The sequence below is a fragment of the Schistocerca serialis genome, chromosome 6 (assembly GCF_023864345.2).
Source record: "Schistocerca serialis cubense isolate TAMUIC-IGC-003099 chromosome 6, iqSchSeri2.2, whole genome shotgun sequence".
NCBI classification, from domain to species: Eukaryota; Metazoa; Arthropoda; class Insecta; order Orthoptera; family Acrididae; genus Schistocerca; species Schistocerca serialis.
Window position 1 is genome coordinate 239,716,595 of NC_064643.1, and position 20,206 is coordinate 239,736,800.

A 20,206-nucleotide genomic window follows, 5' to 3' on the forward strand; every position below is an offset into this window, starting at 1 on the left:
GGAATTCGGAAATGTAGCAATATTAAGCACATTCCTTGTTGTGAAAAATTTGGTGGTAGATTGCATTATCGGAGTCGACAGCCTACAGAAATACGGATGCAGAATAGCGTTCAAAACAGGAAAAGTTTGGTTGAATGTTAATAAACAGGAAATTGAGTTGGAGTTGTTGAAAAAAAAACCTTACGGGAAAATATAATCGTGGGATCAGTGTGCAAATAATCAGGACGGCCCAAAATTCTAAACAGCACGTAATTAATGAGTTCCAAGTCAAAGAAGATTTCGGTCAATTAGTGTTTGAAAAGTTAAATGAATCCGACTGCATCATCGAAGATCAGAAGAAGCAGCTCAATGAATTATTATTAACGTATGAAGACGTTTTTGATGAAAGGCCAGGAGTTATTAAGGGATACATATGCCATCTCTACGTTAAGCCGCACGAAACGTATTGTAGAACTTTCTATCCTGTTCCCTGGAGGTTAAAGGCTCAAGTTAAAAAGGAAATAGATCGCATGTTTAAATGGGGCTTGATAGAACCCTCTACAAGCCCATACTGCTCCCCATTGTTAGTCGTGCCAAAAGAAAATGGGACTGTTAGACTGGTACTCGACGCCAGAGAAATAAATAAAATCTTAATTCCAGTGAGAACACATCTGGAAACCATAGACGAACTTCTACAACGGTTCCAGGATGTCAAATATTTGACGAGCATTGATTTGCGGAGCTCCTACTGGCAAGTCAAGCTGGATGAGTCATCAAGGAAGTATACGGCTTTCATTTATTCCGGAAGAAGTTACCAATTTACCGTAGTTCCTTTCAGACTCAACATTAGTGCTGGAATCTTTATAGCAGCTCTAGATTATGCACTAGGCCCAGAACTCAGAAGCAGGATAACAGTGTTTGTTGACGATTTGCTTGTTGCATCGAAAACTTGGGAGGAGCATATTACCTTACTGAACCGAGTGTTGGACGTGTTCAAAACCACAGGAATAACTGCTAACCTACAGAAATCCCATTTTGCAGTAAACAGAATCAACTTCCTGGGGCATATAATTGACGCAAGGGAATTTTACCAACCAAGGAGAAGCTAACTGCAATTAGTAAGTTTCCAACACCCAGAAATAGGAGGCAATTAAAAGGGTTTTTGGGCCTTGCCTCATTTTTTAGAGGATTCATAACACATCAGGCGATGAACGCAGCAGCTCTAAATAGTCTGTTGAAGAAGGATGCGCCCTGGCTCTGGACATTACAGTGTCAAGAAGCATTCGAAGAGATAAAGAAGCAATTAGTAAATGCACCACTTTTGTACCATCCGGTCATGCAAGAAGAATTTTACTTGTCAACAGATTCTTCGAATGTGGGTACTGGAGCGTGCCTTTTCCAAGTACGTAAGATAAATGGACAACTCACCTTCTGTCCTATTGCGTTTGCTAGTCGTGTTTTGTCCAACTGTGAACGAACTTACACGACGACAGAATTAGAGGCTCTTGCGGTCATCTGGGGATTTAAAAAATTTCATTATTATCTATATGGGTCACAGACTGTCGTATATTGCGATCATCAATCATTAACGTTTTTACAAATATGTAAACTGTTACACCCCAGACTGGCTTGATGGACTCTCGCTCTGCAACTATAACAATTTAAGATCGTGCTTGTCTCAGGGCAGCAAAACATTATTGCTCACGCTCTATCAAGGTCACCACAGGATTTGACTAAAGAGATTGAAGTAAGTAATAACTCAGAATTCCCTGCATTGCTGCTGCAGGAAAATCCATATAAAACGTACTACGTCAATTTGTGTGCGCATATAGCACAGTTACAGAAAAGAAATGCTCAATGGGGAAGTGTCATTCAAAGGTTACAACAGCAACCTTCGGATCAGATGGCAAATTATTACAAGCTGGTAAATGGCGTATTATTTTTCCGCTGTGGAAGGCCAAACAAAGTCCGTTGGTGTGTATGTATACCTGAGGTGCAAATAGAGAAACTCGTATGGTTCACCCATTTAACCTGGGGACATTTCAGTGCGACAAAATGTGCAGACAAGATAAGTGTGTACTGTTATTTTCCCAACATAGGGCGCAGAGTGCATGAGGTCTTGAAGAAATGCGTAATCTGTCCAAAAGCAAAGCCGGATTCAAAAGGGAGTAAGCACCCATTATGCTCTATATTAGTCCGAGAACCTACAGAATTAATTTCGTGCGATCTGTGTGGACCGTTACCTACTTCAAGAGGAGGTGTTCGATATGTGTTGGCATTTCTTGATGTGTGTACGAAATACGTAAAGCTATACCCGATAAAGGCGGCTACAGCCAAAGTAATTGGAATACGATTGACAAGGGATTATCTTCCACATGTTGGTATACCTAAGGCGATAATAACAGACAATGCTAAGATATTCACGGGAGTCCGATGGAAACAGGCTTTGTCTCAAGTCGGTGTGAAACACATACTAACATCATTTTACCACCCACAAGGCAATTTGGTTGAGAGAATTTAGAGAGTTCAACCGCTTTATGATGACCTATTGCCATAATAAGCAAACTGCGTGGGCAAATTCTGTAGAAGAATTTGAGCAGATATACAACAACATGCCCCACTCCTCCACTGGTTATACACCTCACGAACTGATGTTCGAGGCAAAAGAAGAAAACTTCTTTACTGAACATATGCCCAAAACTCATGAAACTGAGATGCCTTGGGAAGAAAAAATAAGACAAGCCATCATAACTATGACGCAAAAGGCTGATCAGAGAAAAAAACAATATGACAAATTAATCAAGAAGGTACTGGCGTACCACGTCGGAGAGAAGGTACTAGTCAAAAGACATACCAAATCATCCTTGATAAATAAGAGTATAAAGAAATAGGAGTTATTATATACTGGCCCAAACATCATTCTACAAATTCCGAACCCTGGGACTTATCTGTTAGAATACCCGGGATCTAAGAAAATTAAAGGTTTTTTTTCCCATAACGACTTGAAAAAATTTATTGAAGATTAGAAGATAGGGATGAATGGTGTTGTTAGTGACAGAGATGAACGTTTGTAAAAACATAACAATAAACTGTGTGTGTTTAGTGTTAGAAAACTTTAAACTGAAATAATTACTCAGTGACACAGATTGTAGAAATAGTGAATAACTGTAACTATCGAGTGCTGTAAAGAAGATAGTGGAGATAGGCTTCACCTGTGTTTGGGTAAACATAGAACTTTAGCACTGCTAATGTCATCAAGAATTATAAAGGATCTGAATGACCTTCAAGAAGAAAGAAATATTTTCCGAAAATGTCGCTGAATAATCAAAAGAGGTTCACAGTGAATGTTCATATATAATTTCAAGTGCACGCTTAGATGTGTAAACGTGTGAAGTGAAGTGATGCGTTTAGGCAGTGAATCATGAGTGACGGTTAACGCCGCAAAGATAATTTCCCGCGCAAAACAATTGACGGCGCGAGAATTAGAATCGATATAGACGACACAGATATGCTTTGTAAGAGACTCGCATCAAACGCGAGGGGAAACTGATTGATATTCAACTTCAGAAAAGTGTCATAATTAGAGGTTAAGAGTTCTTGATTTATTGTTGAATGTCAAAAGAAGTTAATATTCATAGAATTAGTAGTTATTTAATGGGTCTTGTTCACTTTGGAATTTTGTTTGAAAATCCATTTCCATATATGTGCATGTATGAATGCCGGATGAATCAGAGAATAAATGAAAGAAGTGAATCCACATTCCTCGCCACTAATAACTTTTACATTACAGCAATCAAGCGGAGAAATATATGTATTTAGGATAAAATTTTTATGAGTGTAGATAAATGATATGACTTTTCAAGGAAATGATGGATTATGTCTTTGTAGAAGATGAACCACACTTTCCATTATTCGATGATTTGAATCCAAAATCTACTGCAAGTTGCATGAATCCTATAAATTACGAAGAGTAAATCATTGACAGAAAACGTGTCAGAAGTTTTGGACTTATAAGCACAAGTGGTGACTAAGTGCTATGCGAAGTCCAAAAGAAGATACAAACTAGAGTAAATATTATGATGTTTTCGGCAACAGCATTAGTCACTGGATAAATGGGACCTTAATTCAATGGCAAAATTCCTTGCAGTACATCGTAAGAAAAAGGATGCATGAAGCCATAGGGATTTTGTTTTCAAAAAGGAGAATCTTGGACGGTGCAACCTAACCAGTTCTTTTACAGGAAGAGTTTCCCTTTCGGTCATTGCTAATTCTTTTGGAATGAATGTTGCATGTAAAATCTGGTATCCCTGTCCCTTCTACTCTTCCCATTGTGGGCCGCGTAGAAGACCGACTACAAATTTGGACGTCGGGGCCATGCAACATCCGGGGGAGTTTCAGCACCGCAAGACTGTAAAAAAAAAAAAAAAATAAATAAATAAAAAAAAAAGTTGAGTTATTGACGGTAAATTTCTTTTTTTTAGCTAGAGGCACAAATCACTCTTCTCCAAATCGTTATATAAATCTATCCCTCCCTTTCCCTTAGTGATCAATTTCAAAATTATTTTTTCTCTTCTGTAGGCTTTAGTATCTTCTGTGTACCGTAGGCTGGGGGTCTAGGCTTAAGAGGTTTCCCAAGATTCCCTGCTTAAGAAAGTTCCCGAATGGGTAGACCCTGATAATAGTTTCATGAAAGATCATCTTCCTTGGTTGTGCACAGCACACATAACACCTTGATGCACGTAAAAGCAATACAGCCGCGGTACCCGTCTCTTCATTTCTTCTGTTTTCAATGTTTCTTTTCTTCGTCTGTCTTACACATAATTTTTTTTCGGTCGGAGGACTGACACTCATCACTTCCGGGCTACCCACACTAATAGATAGCTCGCGAAGTGTGTTCGGTAAATCAAAATTAAGCTCATAAACTTCGTTCGCTGCGAGGGGATTGAAATGTCCCTACAGCAAATACCCTCTACCACGCACCAATTAATCATTTTCAATCAAACCATACACATTCATTCACTTTGGAAAAGTTATCTGATCTGATTTTCTCGTAATATATGCAGCGACAGCTCGTCAACGCCAAAGTAGTTTCTAATGCATTTAATCTTTGAAATAACAGAGATGCTTATATGCATTCTCCATGGTTGTTAGAGGGGTAACTAGGATAGCTTCTTGAGTATCTGTTGAAGGATTGACGTGTTTCTGAGAGATACGTATTCTGCTTTTCTTCTCGCTAAAGCGAGCCAATTAACATTTGTGCCGCTAGCGGTGTGTTTTGAAGAGAAAGAGATTGTAAAAGGAAAATAATTTATGCGTGGAATCACCGGAGATCTGGACATGTAATGGAGATGGATTTAATACTCGATTTCCTCCATAAATAAGGTTTGTGACTTTTTTATTCAGGAGTGAATGAACGAATCAGTTTTTTCTGAATCATTTGTTGATCACGTGGGCCCTGTAATTAGTGGGGAAGTTTCAGCTGTGTCGAAGAGAGCCTGCAATCACTGAGTCTGTGTTCAATCGTCCAAAAAGGCTTCGTACACATCTGGAATTCGCAATCTTTCGTAAAAGGAACAAATTGTCCAAGCGATTGATTCTCCCGACAGACTGCAGTGTTTAACAGTAATAATAAATGTAAAGATCTCCGACAGCAAGCCAGCCCCTGATTACCAAGACGAAGGACTCCACCAAAGATTCTATTTGGCTGATTCTTTTTATCACTGTATCACGTAATGAAATATTATATTAAAAACTGTACATAGAAGAAGGAGAGAAAGAGAGAGAGCGAATGAAAATAGAGATAATACTAATAATCCTCCATTAGTCTAATTTTTCGCCTGTCTTACCACAGATCAGCCAAGAACTGGGAGGGCCTTACTTTACTGTATAGACTGAGGTGTGAAGGTGAAGGGATCTTAAAGATAACAGATACACGGCTATACAGACAAGACATTACACAGAGATAAGGGATAGCTGCATTGATAATCGATTCTTAGATTAAAGAGACGGCAACTCATTATCCGAACCCCAAAATGTTAAAAGATCTCCATAACTTCGTCGTGACCATCAATTCTGATACGTTTCTCGATATTATAATTTCTACTAAGTCTCATTACTTCCATCTTTTTCCAGTTTCCTCTCGATCCATATTATGTATTCGTTAGACTGTTCATTGCATTCAACAGACAATGTAATTTCTTTTAATATTCAATGAGGATAGTAACGTCATCAGTGAATCTTATCACTGATATCTTTCCTGCCTGCATTTTAACCACTTCCGGAACCTTCCGTTTTTCGCTATTGTAATTTCTACTAAGTCTCATTGCTTTCTTCTTTTTCCAGTTTCCTCACGATCCATATTATGTATTCGTTAGACTGTTCATCCCATTCAAGAGACCATGCAATTCTTTTTCACATTCAATGAAGATAGCAACGTCATCGGTGAATCATTCATATCTTTCCAGCCTCAAATGTAACCATTTCCTGGAACCTTCCTTTTGCAAGAGTGTACACTGAAGAGTAGGGGAGAAAGTATGAAAGCCAGTCTTTGACACATTTTATTCCGAGCACTTCGCTCGTAATCTTCTGATCTTATTGTTCACTCCTGTGTCCTGTACATATTATGGGAATGTATTAACCGTCTTTCCCTGTAGCTTACTATTATTTTTCTCAGAATTACGAACACCTTACAGCATTTACATTGTCGATTGCTTTTGTAGGCCTATAAATCCTGTGGGATTATCTCAGTAGTCTTTTAGGTCTTGCTTCCTTTACGAAGCGCAAAGTCTTAACTCCTTTCTGTGGCGTATTTACGGTTTCTGAAAACAATCTGTTGTCTAATAGATCCTTAGTTTTCTTTTCCATTCTTCTGTATATTATTCTTGTCAACAACTTCGACGCATGAGCTGTTAAGCTGACTGTGCGATAGTTCTCGCACTTTTTGTTAGGCTCTTGCTATCTTCGGAATAGTGTGAATGAGGTTTATCGTACAGTCATCTGGTGTATTGCCAGAATCATACATTCTACACACCATCTTGTATAATGGTTTTGTTGTCATCTCCTCCAATGATTTTAGAAATTCCGATGGAATGCCATCAATCCATTCTGCCTTATTTGATTTTAATCCACCCATAGCTCGTATACATCCTGATTATAATACCGAATGCTCTATCTCTTTCCTTGCTACTCCTGTTTCTTCGTCTATCACGTCATCAGACAAGCCCTCACCTCATGGACGCCTTCAGCCTAGTCTTTCCACCTATCTGCTCTCTCTCCTCTGCATTTAAGAGTGTAAGTCCCATTGCACTCTCAGTATTACAACTTTTCCTTTTAACTTCATCGACGGTTGTTTTGACTTGACAACACGCTGTCTGAGTGCTTCCGGCGATCATTTATTTTTCGACTTCTTCGTATTTTTCCTGCAGCCACTTCGCCTTGGCTGGCCAGCAATTCCTAAGTTAATTATATTGCTGTATTCTTGAGTTTCCCAAAACCCTTACGTCTTCCTTCTTTCGTCGATCAGTTGAAGTATATATTCTATTACCTGAAATTTCTCCGGGATAACCTTCTTTGTACCTACATTTATATGTTCAGCTTGTGTGACTGCCTTTGTTAGATATGTACGTTTCTCTACAACTGTGTACCCTGGTATTCCTTATCGCAGTTTCCAGAGCCTTAACGAAATTAAAGCGCGTCTAATCATTCCTCGGCGTTTCAGTATCCCGCTCCCATTCACAGTGATTGCTCTGGACGATACTCTTCACTATTACTAAATCGTGTTCTGATTCTACATCTATGCTTGGATACGTCTTACGATCAAATACCTGATTTCAGAATCTTTCTCAGGCCACGATGTAATCTAGCAGAAATCTTCACTTGTCTCCTGATCTTTTCCAAGACTACATACTCCTCTTGTGATTCATGAACAGAAAATTCGCTAATACCCTGTGAAATTTATTGTGCAACTAATAATTGTTTTTCCTCTCTCATTTCTATTACTAAGTCAATATTGTCCTGTAAAACCTTCTTGTGTTCCTTCCCCTACATCCGCATTCCTATCTTCTATGACTAATAGATCCTCATCTCCTTTACATACGGCATTACCCGTAAAATACTGTCATATACTTTCTTTATATCATCATCTTCTATTTGTGGCGTAGCCATGTATACCTTAATTGCAGTTGTCGGCGTTAGGCTTTCTATATAGTCTGATGAGAAAAACCCTGTCACTGAGCTGTTCAAATTAGTTCATTTTCTGCCCTCCCTTCCTCAGCATAACGAATCCCACGCCCGTTATACCATTGTCTGCTGTTCTTGATATTAACTGGTATTCGTCTGTCCAGAAATCCTTGTCTTCTTTCCATTTCATTTTACTGGCCCACACTAAATCTTTATTGAGCATCTGAATTTCTTTTTCAGGTTTTCTAGCTTTCCTACTGCGTTCAGTCTATCGAGTTCCCATACTCCGACACGTAGAATGTTATCCTTTCCTTGATTATTCAGTCTTTCTCTCCTCCCGGAGCTTCGAATGAGAAACTAATCCGGATTTTTCCAATAGAGGGATCATCATGACGCTTTTCAATTACAGGCGTGATATCGTGTGGGTGATACACCTGTTGTATCTTTAATGCAATGGTTTCCATTGCGTTCTGCGTCGTCATGCCATCGATCGCTGCTGATTCATCCCAAGTGGCAAGAAGGTCGTTGGCAGAATGAGGGAGACTTCTTAAGCCGGAAGTCCTCGGCCACCGTTGCTGATGAATTTTATTCAAAATTTAAGCAGCGGCGGGGTTCGAACGTGCCACCCATGATGGTCTGATTACTAACGAATGACGTTACCCTCAGATCAAGGTTCGGTTCTTCAAACTACAAATATGTCCATCGTTTATTTCTTTTCTCTGTCGGATATCAAAAACTTTAAGAACAGCAAATTGTGAGTTTTAACGGCTGGCTCTAAGACATATCCAGAAAAATGCTCCCGTTACAATCATACGGAACTTCGCTTCTCTTTACGTGGCACGAGAGGTGATACTTCACAGTGTCAGATAGGTGTAATACGTAGTACATAAATGTACTTAGTAGCTTGCCCTTTTTCCAAAGTAATTGAGATTTCTAACATATTTCTAGAAAATTTAGCCGTGTTTGTCGCGATTTGCAGTGGAGAACAGAAATATCTTTCCAACAAGTAATTGAGAAAAATGGGACAGTTAATACACATTTCAAGTTTTTAACGTTGGTAAGAATATTTCTCTCGCCGATATTCATGGGAATTTTATATAAATTTATAAAAAATTAAGCGTTTAAAAATTTCAAACCCTCATACGAGGGCAGTCGTAAATCTGTAATTATCACGTCGGAAACATAAAGGTACGTAATTCATTTTCGTATGTTTTTAGCTACATGTGTGCGGTTCTGAAACTCATGGTGCCAGAGTAGTCTGTGAATACTCAGGAATCGGAATAGGAATGGAGGTCCTGGTGCTCGAAGTCCGTCTTATGACGACCGAAGCGATGTTAGAAAAAGTACAAGTCAGTCAGTTTCATTTCCCATGTCGTCTTGACACTAGAAAGGTACCTTCCTGTCGGCTTTTGCGTATGCTTATAGCCATTCTAAAAGTTCGAGACATGTGTAGAAATGTTGTGTCAGGCCAATCCAGAAGACTTCTGCAGCCGACCAGTCACCTCGGACAAATGCTTGGTCTATAACTATGGCCAAGAGACAGTGGAGCAAAGCACGTAGTGGAAACATATGTGTTCACCAGAGTCGGTAAAGGCGAGCATCCAAGCATTGGTTGGCAACGTGATGCTGAGTGTTTTGTGTGATTGCCGTGATATTTTGCTAACAGTTTATGGTCAGAAACTGACAGTTTATGGTCAGGAGCATACCACCCAAATCTCCTCACGAGATCACTGGATATTTTCAAGACGAAGCTTAACAAGACTTAGCAGTGACTACTTCAGTTTAGTTTCTAGGTGAATTAACAAAACATTACTATGAAGCCTTTCAAATACACAAATTTAAAAAGTCCAAGATGTTTCAGTTTTGGATATTAAGTTTTGCATTAACAATTTTTTCAATGCTAAAATATAACACTATCAAAAAGTAATCTATGGTTCAGCGCAATTTAAAACGAATTTTACAAGTGCCTTACTGCAGCACGTAAACAGTGTTACATATTGCCATCTAAATTTATACCATCGCTGTGTGTCATAAATTTTCGTCTACTGTGGTAAGGGAGATAGCCTGATATTATTCACCTGCTTAGGGAAATATTCAAAATTATCTGTTTAGCAACAACTTTTGAAGGGAGTTACAGCTTGCGAATATATTCCTGACGTTTATCTGACTAGTAGTTATCCACATCCTACCTGGATTCGTAAAAATTGCTCCTGAAAAGCATTTTTCCGTCATGAACATGGCATGTGATAATACTACCGGCAGCTATGCTTATGGCACTTATTACTGTGTACATGCACACATCCTGATAAAGTTGCTATTTAAGGAATTTGAAGTTAGAGATAGATCTGCCATCTCTCAGTTTATAATGGAGCTGTTAACTAATACGAATAAAAGACGTCACTTGCCATGTTCTGCATACGTAACTTTGTTTCCCATCGACTACCCTGTTGCACTAATTTGAGCCGAGGTCCTCAATTGCAAACTTGGAAAGTCTCTAGTATTTTTTTAAGAGCGATCTGTGATATTTGTTGAATATGATTCATAGAGCCGTGTTCTTGGTGCCACATACATTTCCATAACTTGGGCAATAGGAATTTAATGACGGCTGATGAATCTTCCAGGCTATGAGACCGTGGTCGAAGAAAATTTTCTTCGATCTGCCATACAGCCCGAAAGATTCATTAGCAAATAGGATTTTACCTTACCTTAAGTGGCTGATTCAGCTCAAGCACTCTTTTGGTGAAAGTAAGGGACATGCCTCAAGAAACTGTTTGGGATACCTATTTCCTTCGTGAGTAGTTAACACTCCAGTACTACGTCTATTTTTAAAAGCTAACTGTACAAAAATCGGTTCTAGATTAGCGTCAGTGGTTATCCCATGTTTTGTAGATGGTTCAGCCATTACTCATACACTTGTAAACACTACATAGACTACTGAATTCTCTGTAACAGATTCTCTTCTTCGCCAGCAGCTTGCTAACGGAGGTGTCACAGTATTCCAGTTACCTTTTCTCTCCGTAAGGTCAATAATAGGAATCTTTGAATACTTTAATACAAAATTCCATCAACTTTCTCTGATGCTCTCTTGGAAAACTTGTCTTGTATTTAACGCCTGATGAATTGCTCCTGAGAGTATTTCACTAATGGAAAGCGGTTTATCTTCATCAGTAAGAAATTCATGTTTCCATACGAGTATATAAGTGACGAAATTGTTTCGTTGGAAGAACAGTTGTCACAGGCTAAAGCTTTCAAGAGCCTGTTGAGCGTCTTAACAACAAGTAATGCATGCAAGGCATTAGGAGATTACCCCACCTTATGCCTGGAAAGCAATGTCTTGCTTTTTGCTGATGTGTATGAAAATTTTGAGCACTCTGTCTTAAAACATAAAAGTCAGGTCCAGGACGTTGCGTGACTTCCCCTAGCTTTGCATGAAAACTACTAATGTACGACTGCAACTTATAACCATCATAGAATATTTACAGTTTGTTGAATTTGGCTTCAGAGATGGTATTGTTCGCTGTTCATATAGATATAAGGTCGTAAAAAAAGGATTCACGGATAATGTTTTATTTCACAAACATTGATGTTATGAGTCTTTACAGCTGAACCATGATGCGTTACCACTCTCTCATTTTGCTAGATGTCTGTCGAATTCTGACAATGAATACAGATAATTCTGACAAAGGATACATTTTAAATGTAGTTCTCCAATATCTGGGAGATTTCGGTGACATCACTCTGACCTACTATTATGTCCAGAAAAATCTTTCCCACAACCTGGAATCAACAAGCCGAGAGTTCCAAAGAAGCTGACTATCACGTTACATGATAAAAATAACTAATTGATCCCTAACAGAAATTTAAAGTAGTGTCCGAACAACACACTTACTCTCACCCAAATTCGACAGTGTTATTCCGTAAAGCTCCCTGGGTGAAACCATACATCGATATTGATATTAAGAAACGTATGGGGGCAAAAACCCAATTTTAAAAAGAATTTCTTGAAATATATGAATAATAACGCTTTTGGCAAAACTATGCAAACTGGTGTGAAAGGAAAGTGTCGTGAAGCTAATAACAAGCTGAACAGGTAGATGTGGAGCTGCTGCTCTGATATCGTAACCGAATTACAAGTTTGGTGGCGAGTTTAATGAAAATTGAGTTGTTATTGAATGAAGAAGATTCAGTATTGATTTTGATAATCCTGTGGCCCTATGAATGGCTATTTTAGATATTTCTAATAGAAAACTTGACTACTTCCATTGTGACTATGTGTTGAAGACATTTGAGCCAAAAACTATTGAAGTCTGTTACACTGTAACAAACAGCCTAATATATTACATAACTACCTCAAATATCTACGATGTTTAGTGGTTTGGCACTTCAGGTTAACGTCATTATAACTTTTATAATAGACAACATGTCATTTCAAAGAACATGGGTTTAATTAAATATGGGGTGAAGTTCATATTGAATTCCTAGGACTGAGAGCAGAAATATACTCTCTTTAAACTGATGCACATCGTGTAATACGCAGAGAAAAATATGTCAACCACTCATCTGCAAAAGAACTTAGAACAGATGATTATCGGGAATGTGTGTTAAATGACATTGAAGACTCGAGTGTGCAATAAATAATTCGATGTAAGCTGCATACTGTCTCAACTACGCTGCCTGACAAATAAAATGAAGCAACCAGAAGACATGATCAGATGTCAGTGTAGCTTTGTGCACATTCACGCACTTTCTACACACACACACACACACACGTACACACATATACACACACACACACACACACACACACACACACACACACACACACACACATAGACACATCGCATTACAGGTAAGTATGTAAATGATTCAGGTTGCAATTATCTGTGAGAGATGGAACTGCCACCAGAGTGCGTTAGTGTTGTTTATATTTAGTCTTGTTACCAGTTGGTATGGGTTTGTTAGGTATGTTAACAATCATCAACATCAGATGTTTGGTGATCACTGCGAAGGACAGGTGAATACAGCGTGCTCATGCGAGGCGGCGTTATGAACACCTGACGATTCAAATTGGACTCATTGTCACTCTCCGTTTAGATAGCTGCAATATCCAGATTTCTGGGCCACGTTCATGTGGCAGAGTCCCAGTGTTGGATTATATGGGAACATGGTGGCAGATATACTTGTTGTCATGTTTCGTTAGGATCAAGTCTGACATCCGCAAGCCAGGAATGACTGGTTGTGCACGAAGCACATCTTAACCACTGATCATCTGTACCTGCCGTTCGACAACATGCAGTGGACCCAATGAAACATTGTGGGTCCCCCCTCACCACTGATTCAAGACGCCAGCGGCTGGGCTAGAGAAATACCGTCCCATATGTAGGCTGTTGTTAACATCATAAAACAAAAAACTGCATTTGGATAGGTCCGTGACCAGAACACGAAGTTCGCTGATGAAGGATGCCGCATTGTGTTCAGCGAAGACTCACGATTCTGCACTGCCACATACAAGCACCGTCGGTGTGACAGCTACCTGTGCAGAGGTTCCATTCTTTCACTGTTTGGAGAGGCACAACGATGTTATAGCTGGCTGGCGTTGTGGTGTGTAGAGCTATCAGGTGTGAACCCTGGTCACCGCTAGTAGTGATTGAGACAACTGACGGCACAGCGGTATGTCACAGGCATCACGTGTCCACACGTCCTGCCCCTCATGTGACAGTATCATACTGTCATTTTCCAAGAGGTCAACGCTCGCCCACCCGTGTCACGTGTCGGCAAGAACTGTTTGCATCATGACGTGGTACTTCTGTTGCCAGCGAGACCCCTAGATCTATCCCTGGTAGAACATGCGTGGAACCAGCCCGCTGTCAACGTCGTCACATGGCCAGTACCCACGATGTCACAGACCAGTTACAACAGCAGTGGGACAGCTCGTCTCAGGCAAGGATTCAATGCTATTATGAGACTCTTCCCAACCAAATCAGCACATGCATCCAAGCCAGAAGGGCACTACATCATAATTTTAAGAGGACTCATACTACAGAGTTCTTGACTATAGAACTCGATATTGCAATCATAGCAACTACATCTCGTACTCTCCCACCCCGGGAAGTTTCGTTTCGTTTCCTCCTCCATTTCTGCGTTCTTCATTTTTTTTTTGTCAGGGGTAGTCTAAAGCAATGCAAATAATCACTTTCGGATAAAGGTGATAATCATTACGTGCGAGATAATAAAGTGAGAAATTTTGCATGGGGTCATTGCTGTATGTGCAACAGTTGACTTAGCAATGGCCAACTGTAATTTTAACATAGATTTTGTTGGGCTCATAAATTGGGAGTGTAGTCTGTATATTGCAGACGTGTTATGATCTGGGAGTGTAATCGATGTGTTGTAAACGTAGTACTGATATGTTAATCTAATTGTTGCTTGGTGTGGATATTCAAACGTTGTAAAATGAGTGCTGTAGATATAGTGAAGATGTGAACTGAATTTGTAATATAACAAGCAGAACATTCCCTCACATACTTACATTGCCTAGATTATATCAGTTCGTAACTGTCAGAATAAGGACTTGGCTTCTTGCAGAGAAGCGAATTATATCAATTCCATTAAACTATTACACTCAGTACTATACGAGAATGATGTCAAGCCCCTTTTCCTATCCTTGAGATAGAAAGCAATTTAATTAGCATATTTCTAAGAATTTGAGTAGGTCCGAGGCATCATGGCTGAAGAAGTTACTAAAATTGAGATAAACACACTACATTGCTGGACTATGAGTGGTAGATCTAAATGTGTTTGTGTGTGTGTTTGTGTGTGTGTGTGTGTGTGAGAGAGAGAGAGAGAGAGAGAGAGAGACAGAAAACTTACTGATGAGATGGAATTTTAGGTACATACAGACTGTAATCAAATCATATAGAGGTGGAAAGACGGTACGTTACACCAGTATTGTGCACATCTTTACGTATTTTTTTTTATAAATAATCGGATACTTTTGAAACGGCAGCAAAATTCTGATCTTTCAAAGACTTTTGAACATCGTCAAAATGGCGGCTCTGGTTGACTGGTTCGTTTTAATGGCTGCTAAAATACTGGGCTGTGATTGTCTGTTTCGTTTTAGTGGCCAACAAAATACTGGCCTCTGCATAGAGGAGAGGGATGGTGTAGGAACGGGGAAGAGGGTGGGGTGTGATAATCTCATGTTTTCATGGTCAACGATGACGCAACACAGTCGAGATCAAAGGTCATTGACGTTGTGAGTTTTTAACACTATTGTCGATATTACCTATAATAGTTTATGTAGGTTCTTTATCTGCCTTCATTTAATGTGACCTCTGTACGACCATGTCCTTTGTTATAACTTCTTTGTAAGTGTTTTATTCATTATTTATCACAATTTATGTAATTGTAAGTAATCTATGCGTATCATTTCAAAAGGAATGTGCAGTAAAGGAATGGAAATGTTGAAACTTTACTTGTAATACTAGTTCATGCTTAGGAAAATACGTTTGCAATCATTAAAACTTGGAGTGAAGTCCCTCAGCAACCAAATTGGCTTGGCGGGAATAGAAAAAGTGGATCTGGCGGTCGAACTTCAAAGCTCCTTTGTGGCAAGAGTTAGTCGGTGGCTAGCAGGCAAACTATTCTCATCTTGGAGACTGAACAAGGCAAAAAGAGCAGCAAGATTAACTAATATGGCCTCGAATGTGGAAGTAATTTCGCTTATTATTCATGGCACACTTTAATTGGCTCAGTACTAACAAAATCCGACGCTAAGAAGAGAATTTTGGAGCTTGTACACAGCAGCAGCTATGGATACTTTTGCCGCCTTTCTTGAATAGCCACAGGAGATCAACACTACCGCCACATCCATTTCAAAGTATCCGTTGAATACAGTATAACTCCGTGGCAAAGGAACGCGGTTTCTTATTCAATAAAAGTTTGCGTTCTTCAACTCTGTGTTAAGAAATGGTATTTTATTTTAATTATTTACCAAGACGGAGTCCTATCCCAAGTATTACGATATTTCTGAGTATCCTACTTTACTGAGCTCAGATGTGATTCCAGTAAACTTTCACTACAGTTCGTAAATTTCATGATCATTCAGTGAGCGTACGTTTTGAAGTTCTCCGCGTATTTTTCACAGAAAGAGAGTTAAAGTTCCACCGAAGTTCAGGTTCCAAGAAAAGATTCAAAGTATTCAACTTAAGGAAAATATTGAAATATCAGTACACTACTACAGTTACCTGCAAAACCCGAAATGATTCATTATAGTTACTGTCTCGTAGACTCTGAAGTGTCGGCATAAGGGTTAATTACTGTACAGATTTGGAAGTGATAGTGCTTATAAATTTGCGTGTAAACAGTTTTTCTCATATTTAGTTGTTACTAAAATATGCAGCCTTGACGCAAGTCTACTGATAGAGTAGTTTCTCGGACACCATCCTAATTGTTGGGCCAAATTCAAGCTACAGTGTTACATGCCAGCTGTGTAACACTTTTGTGCAATAATAAACAACTGGCCACAAGTATTCAGCCTGTACCAGACCTAGCTGCCATATGCTCCGTTTGAGCTAAGTAGCATAATAGTGTGAATGCTCGTTCATTACCAGAAAAACATTTCTACAACATTTAAACTGATAAAAGGACCTCTTGTCAAGGCAATGTTGCTCCACCATCAGTAATTATTTACCTAAAATAATTAGTAACTTTCTACTCTAATACGCAGATAGTAAATGTTATTGGGAGCCAGTCCTTGAAATAATGGTTAATATTCCTTCTGTGTTCTTCACGCAGAACTGCTGTTACCATGCTTACCGAACTGCGCTGGTGCTTGGTATTTCATTTGCAAAGCATCATTTAAATATTTTTCAGTCCCAATACTTAAGCTTCTTTTCAACCATGCTAGCTCGTGGTACAACTTTGTCTAATTACGTAGTCGACCGTTTACTTTTAGGTAATTACAGTTTACTTGATTACTAATTGAACCTTGGTCCGATTCCCGCTTGTTATGCCATTGATTCAGTTCAATAGAAACGTTTAGAAAAAGGAATAAACTCACAGTTAAACTAAAATTCTTTAACAGTAGAAACGTTATCGGTGTATTGCAAATTTAGTAGTAGGCGGTAGGGTTATAAGTTTGCCCCCTGCCCTTGCCTGTAGGCATTCCAAAGATCAACGGCCATATGTGTCCTCAAATCGGAATTACATTCTACTCATAATTGTAACAATGTAGTCGAAACCGCATGGAGCATGCCACCGTTAATGTGAAGACGACCATTGACTGACCGAATCCGGTTACGTAGTTATGAAATGCTTCTGTGATTCAATCGTAAAAGATACACACATCAAAAAAATTTTGCGTCACCCCGGTTCCCAGAGCTCCTGAAGATAGACGTTGACTGTGGATATTGTATCACAGACACAGTCCGTTTTACTGTTCAGATGCTTCGCTCAGGCCGCCCAAGGGCTGTAATGAAATTGATGACAGATACCTAAGGATTATGGCTCGGAGGAACCCTGGCAGCAATGCCTCCATGTTGAATAATGCTTTTCGTGCTGCCACAGTTCGTCGTTTTACACTCAGTGCGCAATAGGCTGCATGATGCCCAACTTCACTCCTGACGTCCACGGCAAGATCTATCTATGCAACTACGATACCGATACCGGTACAGATAGGTCCAACAACATGCCGAATGGACGTTCTCTTCGCCGATAAGTGTCGCATATGCCTTCAACCAGACAATCGTCGGAGACGTGTTTGGAGGTAACTCAGTCAGGCTGAACGCTTTAGACACGCTTTCCAGCGAGTGCAGCAATGTGGAGGTTCCATGCTATTTTTGGGTGGCATTATGTGGGGCTGACGTACGCCGCTGGTGGACATGGAAGGTGCCGTAACGGCTGTACGATACTTGAATGCAATCCCCCGACCGATAGTGCAACCATATCGGCAGCATATTGGTGAGGTATTCGTCTTCATGGACGACAATTCACGCCCTCATTGTGCTCATCTTGTGAATGACTTCCTTCAGGATAACGACATCGCTAGTACCGCTGTGTACGGCTATCTGGACCACCACCTCTGAAGGCCTCGCTGTATGGTGGTACAACATGCAGTATGTGGTTTCTATAAGCAATTAAAAGAGCAAGAATAATGTTTATGTTGACCTCTATTCCAATTTTCTGTAGAGGTTCCGGAACTCTCGGAACTGAGCAAAATGTATTTTGATGTGTGTATAATAAATAACAGGTTCTTTACATAACGACAGGATCGTTCGAAGTACAATATACAATGCTATAGTATATCATATTGACGGAGTGAATTAGAAAGAGGTTCCTCAGGTGGTGAAATATGGTGTCGCGGATATCAAGAAATGATTCGGAGTAATGAAATACGCGATTCTTTGGGGCAATACAATGGAAGGATTTGGGTGTGGGTGACGCCTGGACAAGGTTACCTGCCATCATGTGTATTACCAACAAAGGAGAACGGAGAAGGTGGTGTTACGGTGTGGTAGCTTTATCGTGGTTTGGGTTCAGTCCCCTTATTGCGCTCAAGAAAACCTTAAATGCGGAAGTATACGTACATAGCAATGCGCACTGCGTGAAATGGAGGGCCAGATCGAAGACGATGTTTGTTTCTATCACATGACAATAAACCATATCATAAGGCAGCATCTGTTAGGCAGTGTTTGTGGCCAATGACATTTATGAAATTGACTGGTCTGTCAAGAGTCCCGACCTACGACTGATGGGCAGCGATTGTCCCATAGACCTTCAGACGCCTCTTGGAAAGTATTCGAGCAGAGTTGAGGAACATAAAATCAGAGCGCTAGCTCACAGACAGCTATAGAGGAACCGGGGCAGGACGTTAACGCTAACACTTAAATGACGAAAGTTCAGCTGAAATGCTAAATAAATGTATAAAAATATCTGCATGACATTTAATATGTGAGTCAAAAAATGAGACAGAGAAATATGATGTAAAGTCACGCTGACGAACACTATAAGAGAACTACAAAAGGCTGACGACTGGAACTACATTGACAACTCCAATACGATGTAAGGACCATTTCTCATTTACATTTTCTTACAAATTTGACTTCAAAGTCTAACCATATATCCTAGAACCTACAAAAGTACAATAAGCATATGAGTTTACACAGGATGTTACTGACTTGGAGCATAAAATTCACAGGTGAGTTCAGTTTCCTCATATTCACTGTTGGAAAACATAAATATTTGCACGATTCTATCCCATTGTTCCAGAAACAAAGGTCGTTTCCAGCTTTTTAATATTCAAGTCCAGATGCCTCGGCAAGACCTGTCATCCAGTCTTCTCTCTCCAGTTTCAGTTATTTATTAGTATTCGGGTGTTTCTGTTTCTTTTTCTTTGCCAAATGGAAAGCAAGGGTTCCGAATTCCATCATTGTCAATCCATGCAATCCGCCTTCCACGTCGTTTAAATAACGGACACGCTGTGGCTCTTGCTCTATCGAAAATACAAGTCAAAATTTTCTCTTTCATTTGTGAATTTGAAATGTCTTGTATTGAAGCCCATTCTGAACTGCTCTGTGCACAGCTGTTTTAGGAACATTGAAGTAAGTACTGGCTTCCGTAAGTCCCATTTCCTTTTTAACTACTGTCACACTGTCTCTTCCATGTTCTCTGTAGATCAGTTTTGACGATTAGTTTTGCATCCGTATTTTCTAACCCTCCTTTCACCCATTACGAGAATCGAGAATACCATTTTTGCGTGTTATCAGCTTTGATACTGCGCAGATATCGGTCCCAAGGATTCCAGGATTTAAGAGAACGTATTAATTTCAAGTTTGGCGTCTGATAATAATTGACAAAAGGCATATTTCTTCATATGATGTAATTACAAATTAACAGTTTTCGGATTCTTTTTCTTTACTCTTACTTCTTAAAACATTTCACGTTTCTAGGCCAACCCGAAGTACCCATTGGTTTTGATAAGTGAGTTTTCAAGTACCAAAATATGTGACATAAATGTCAGTACATTTTGGTTGCACTCACTTGGAAGGTA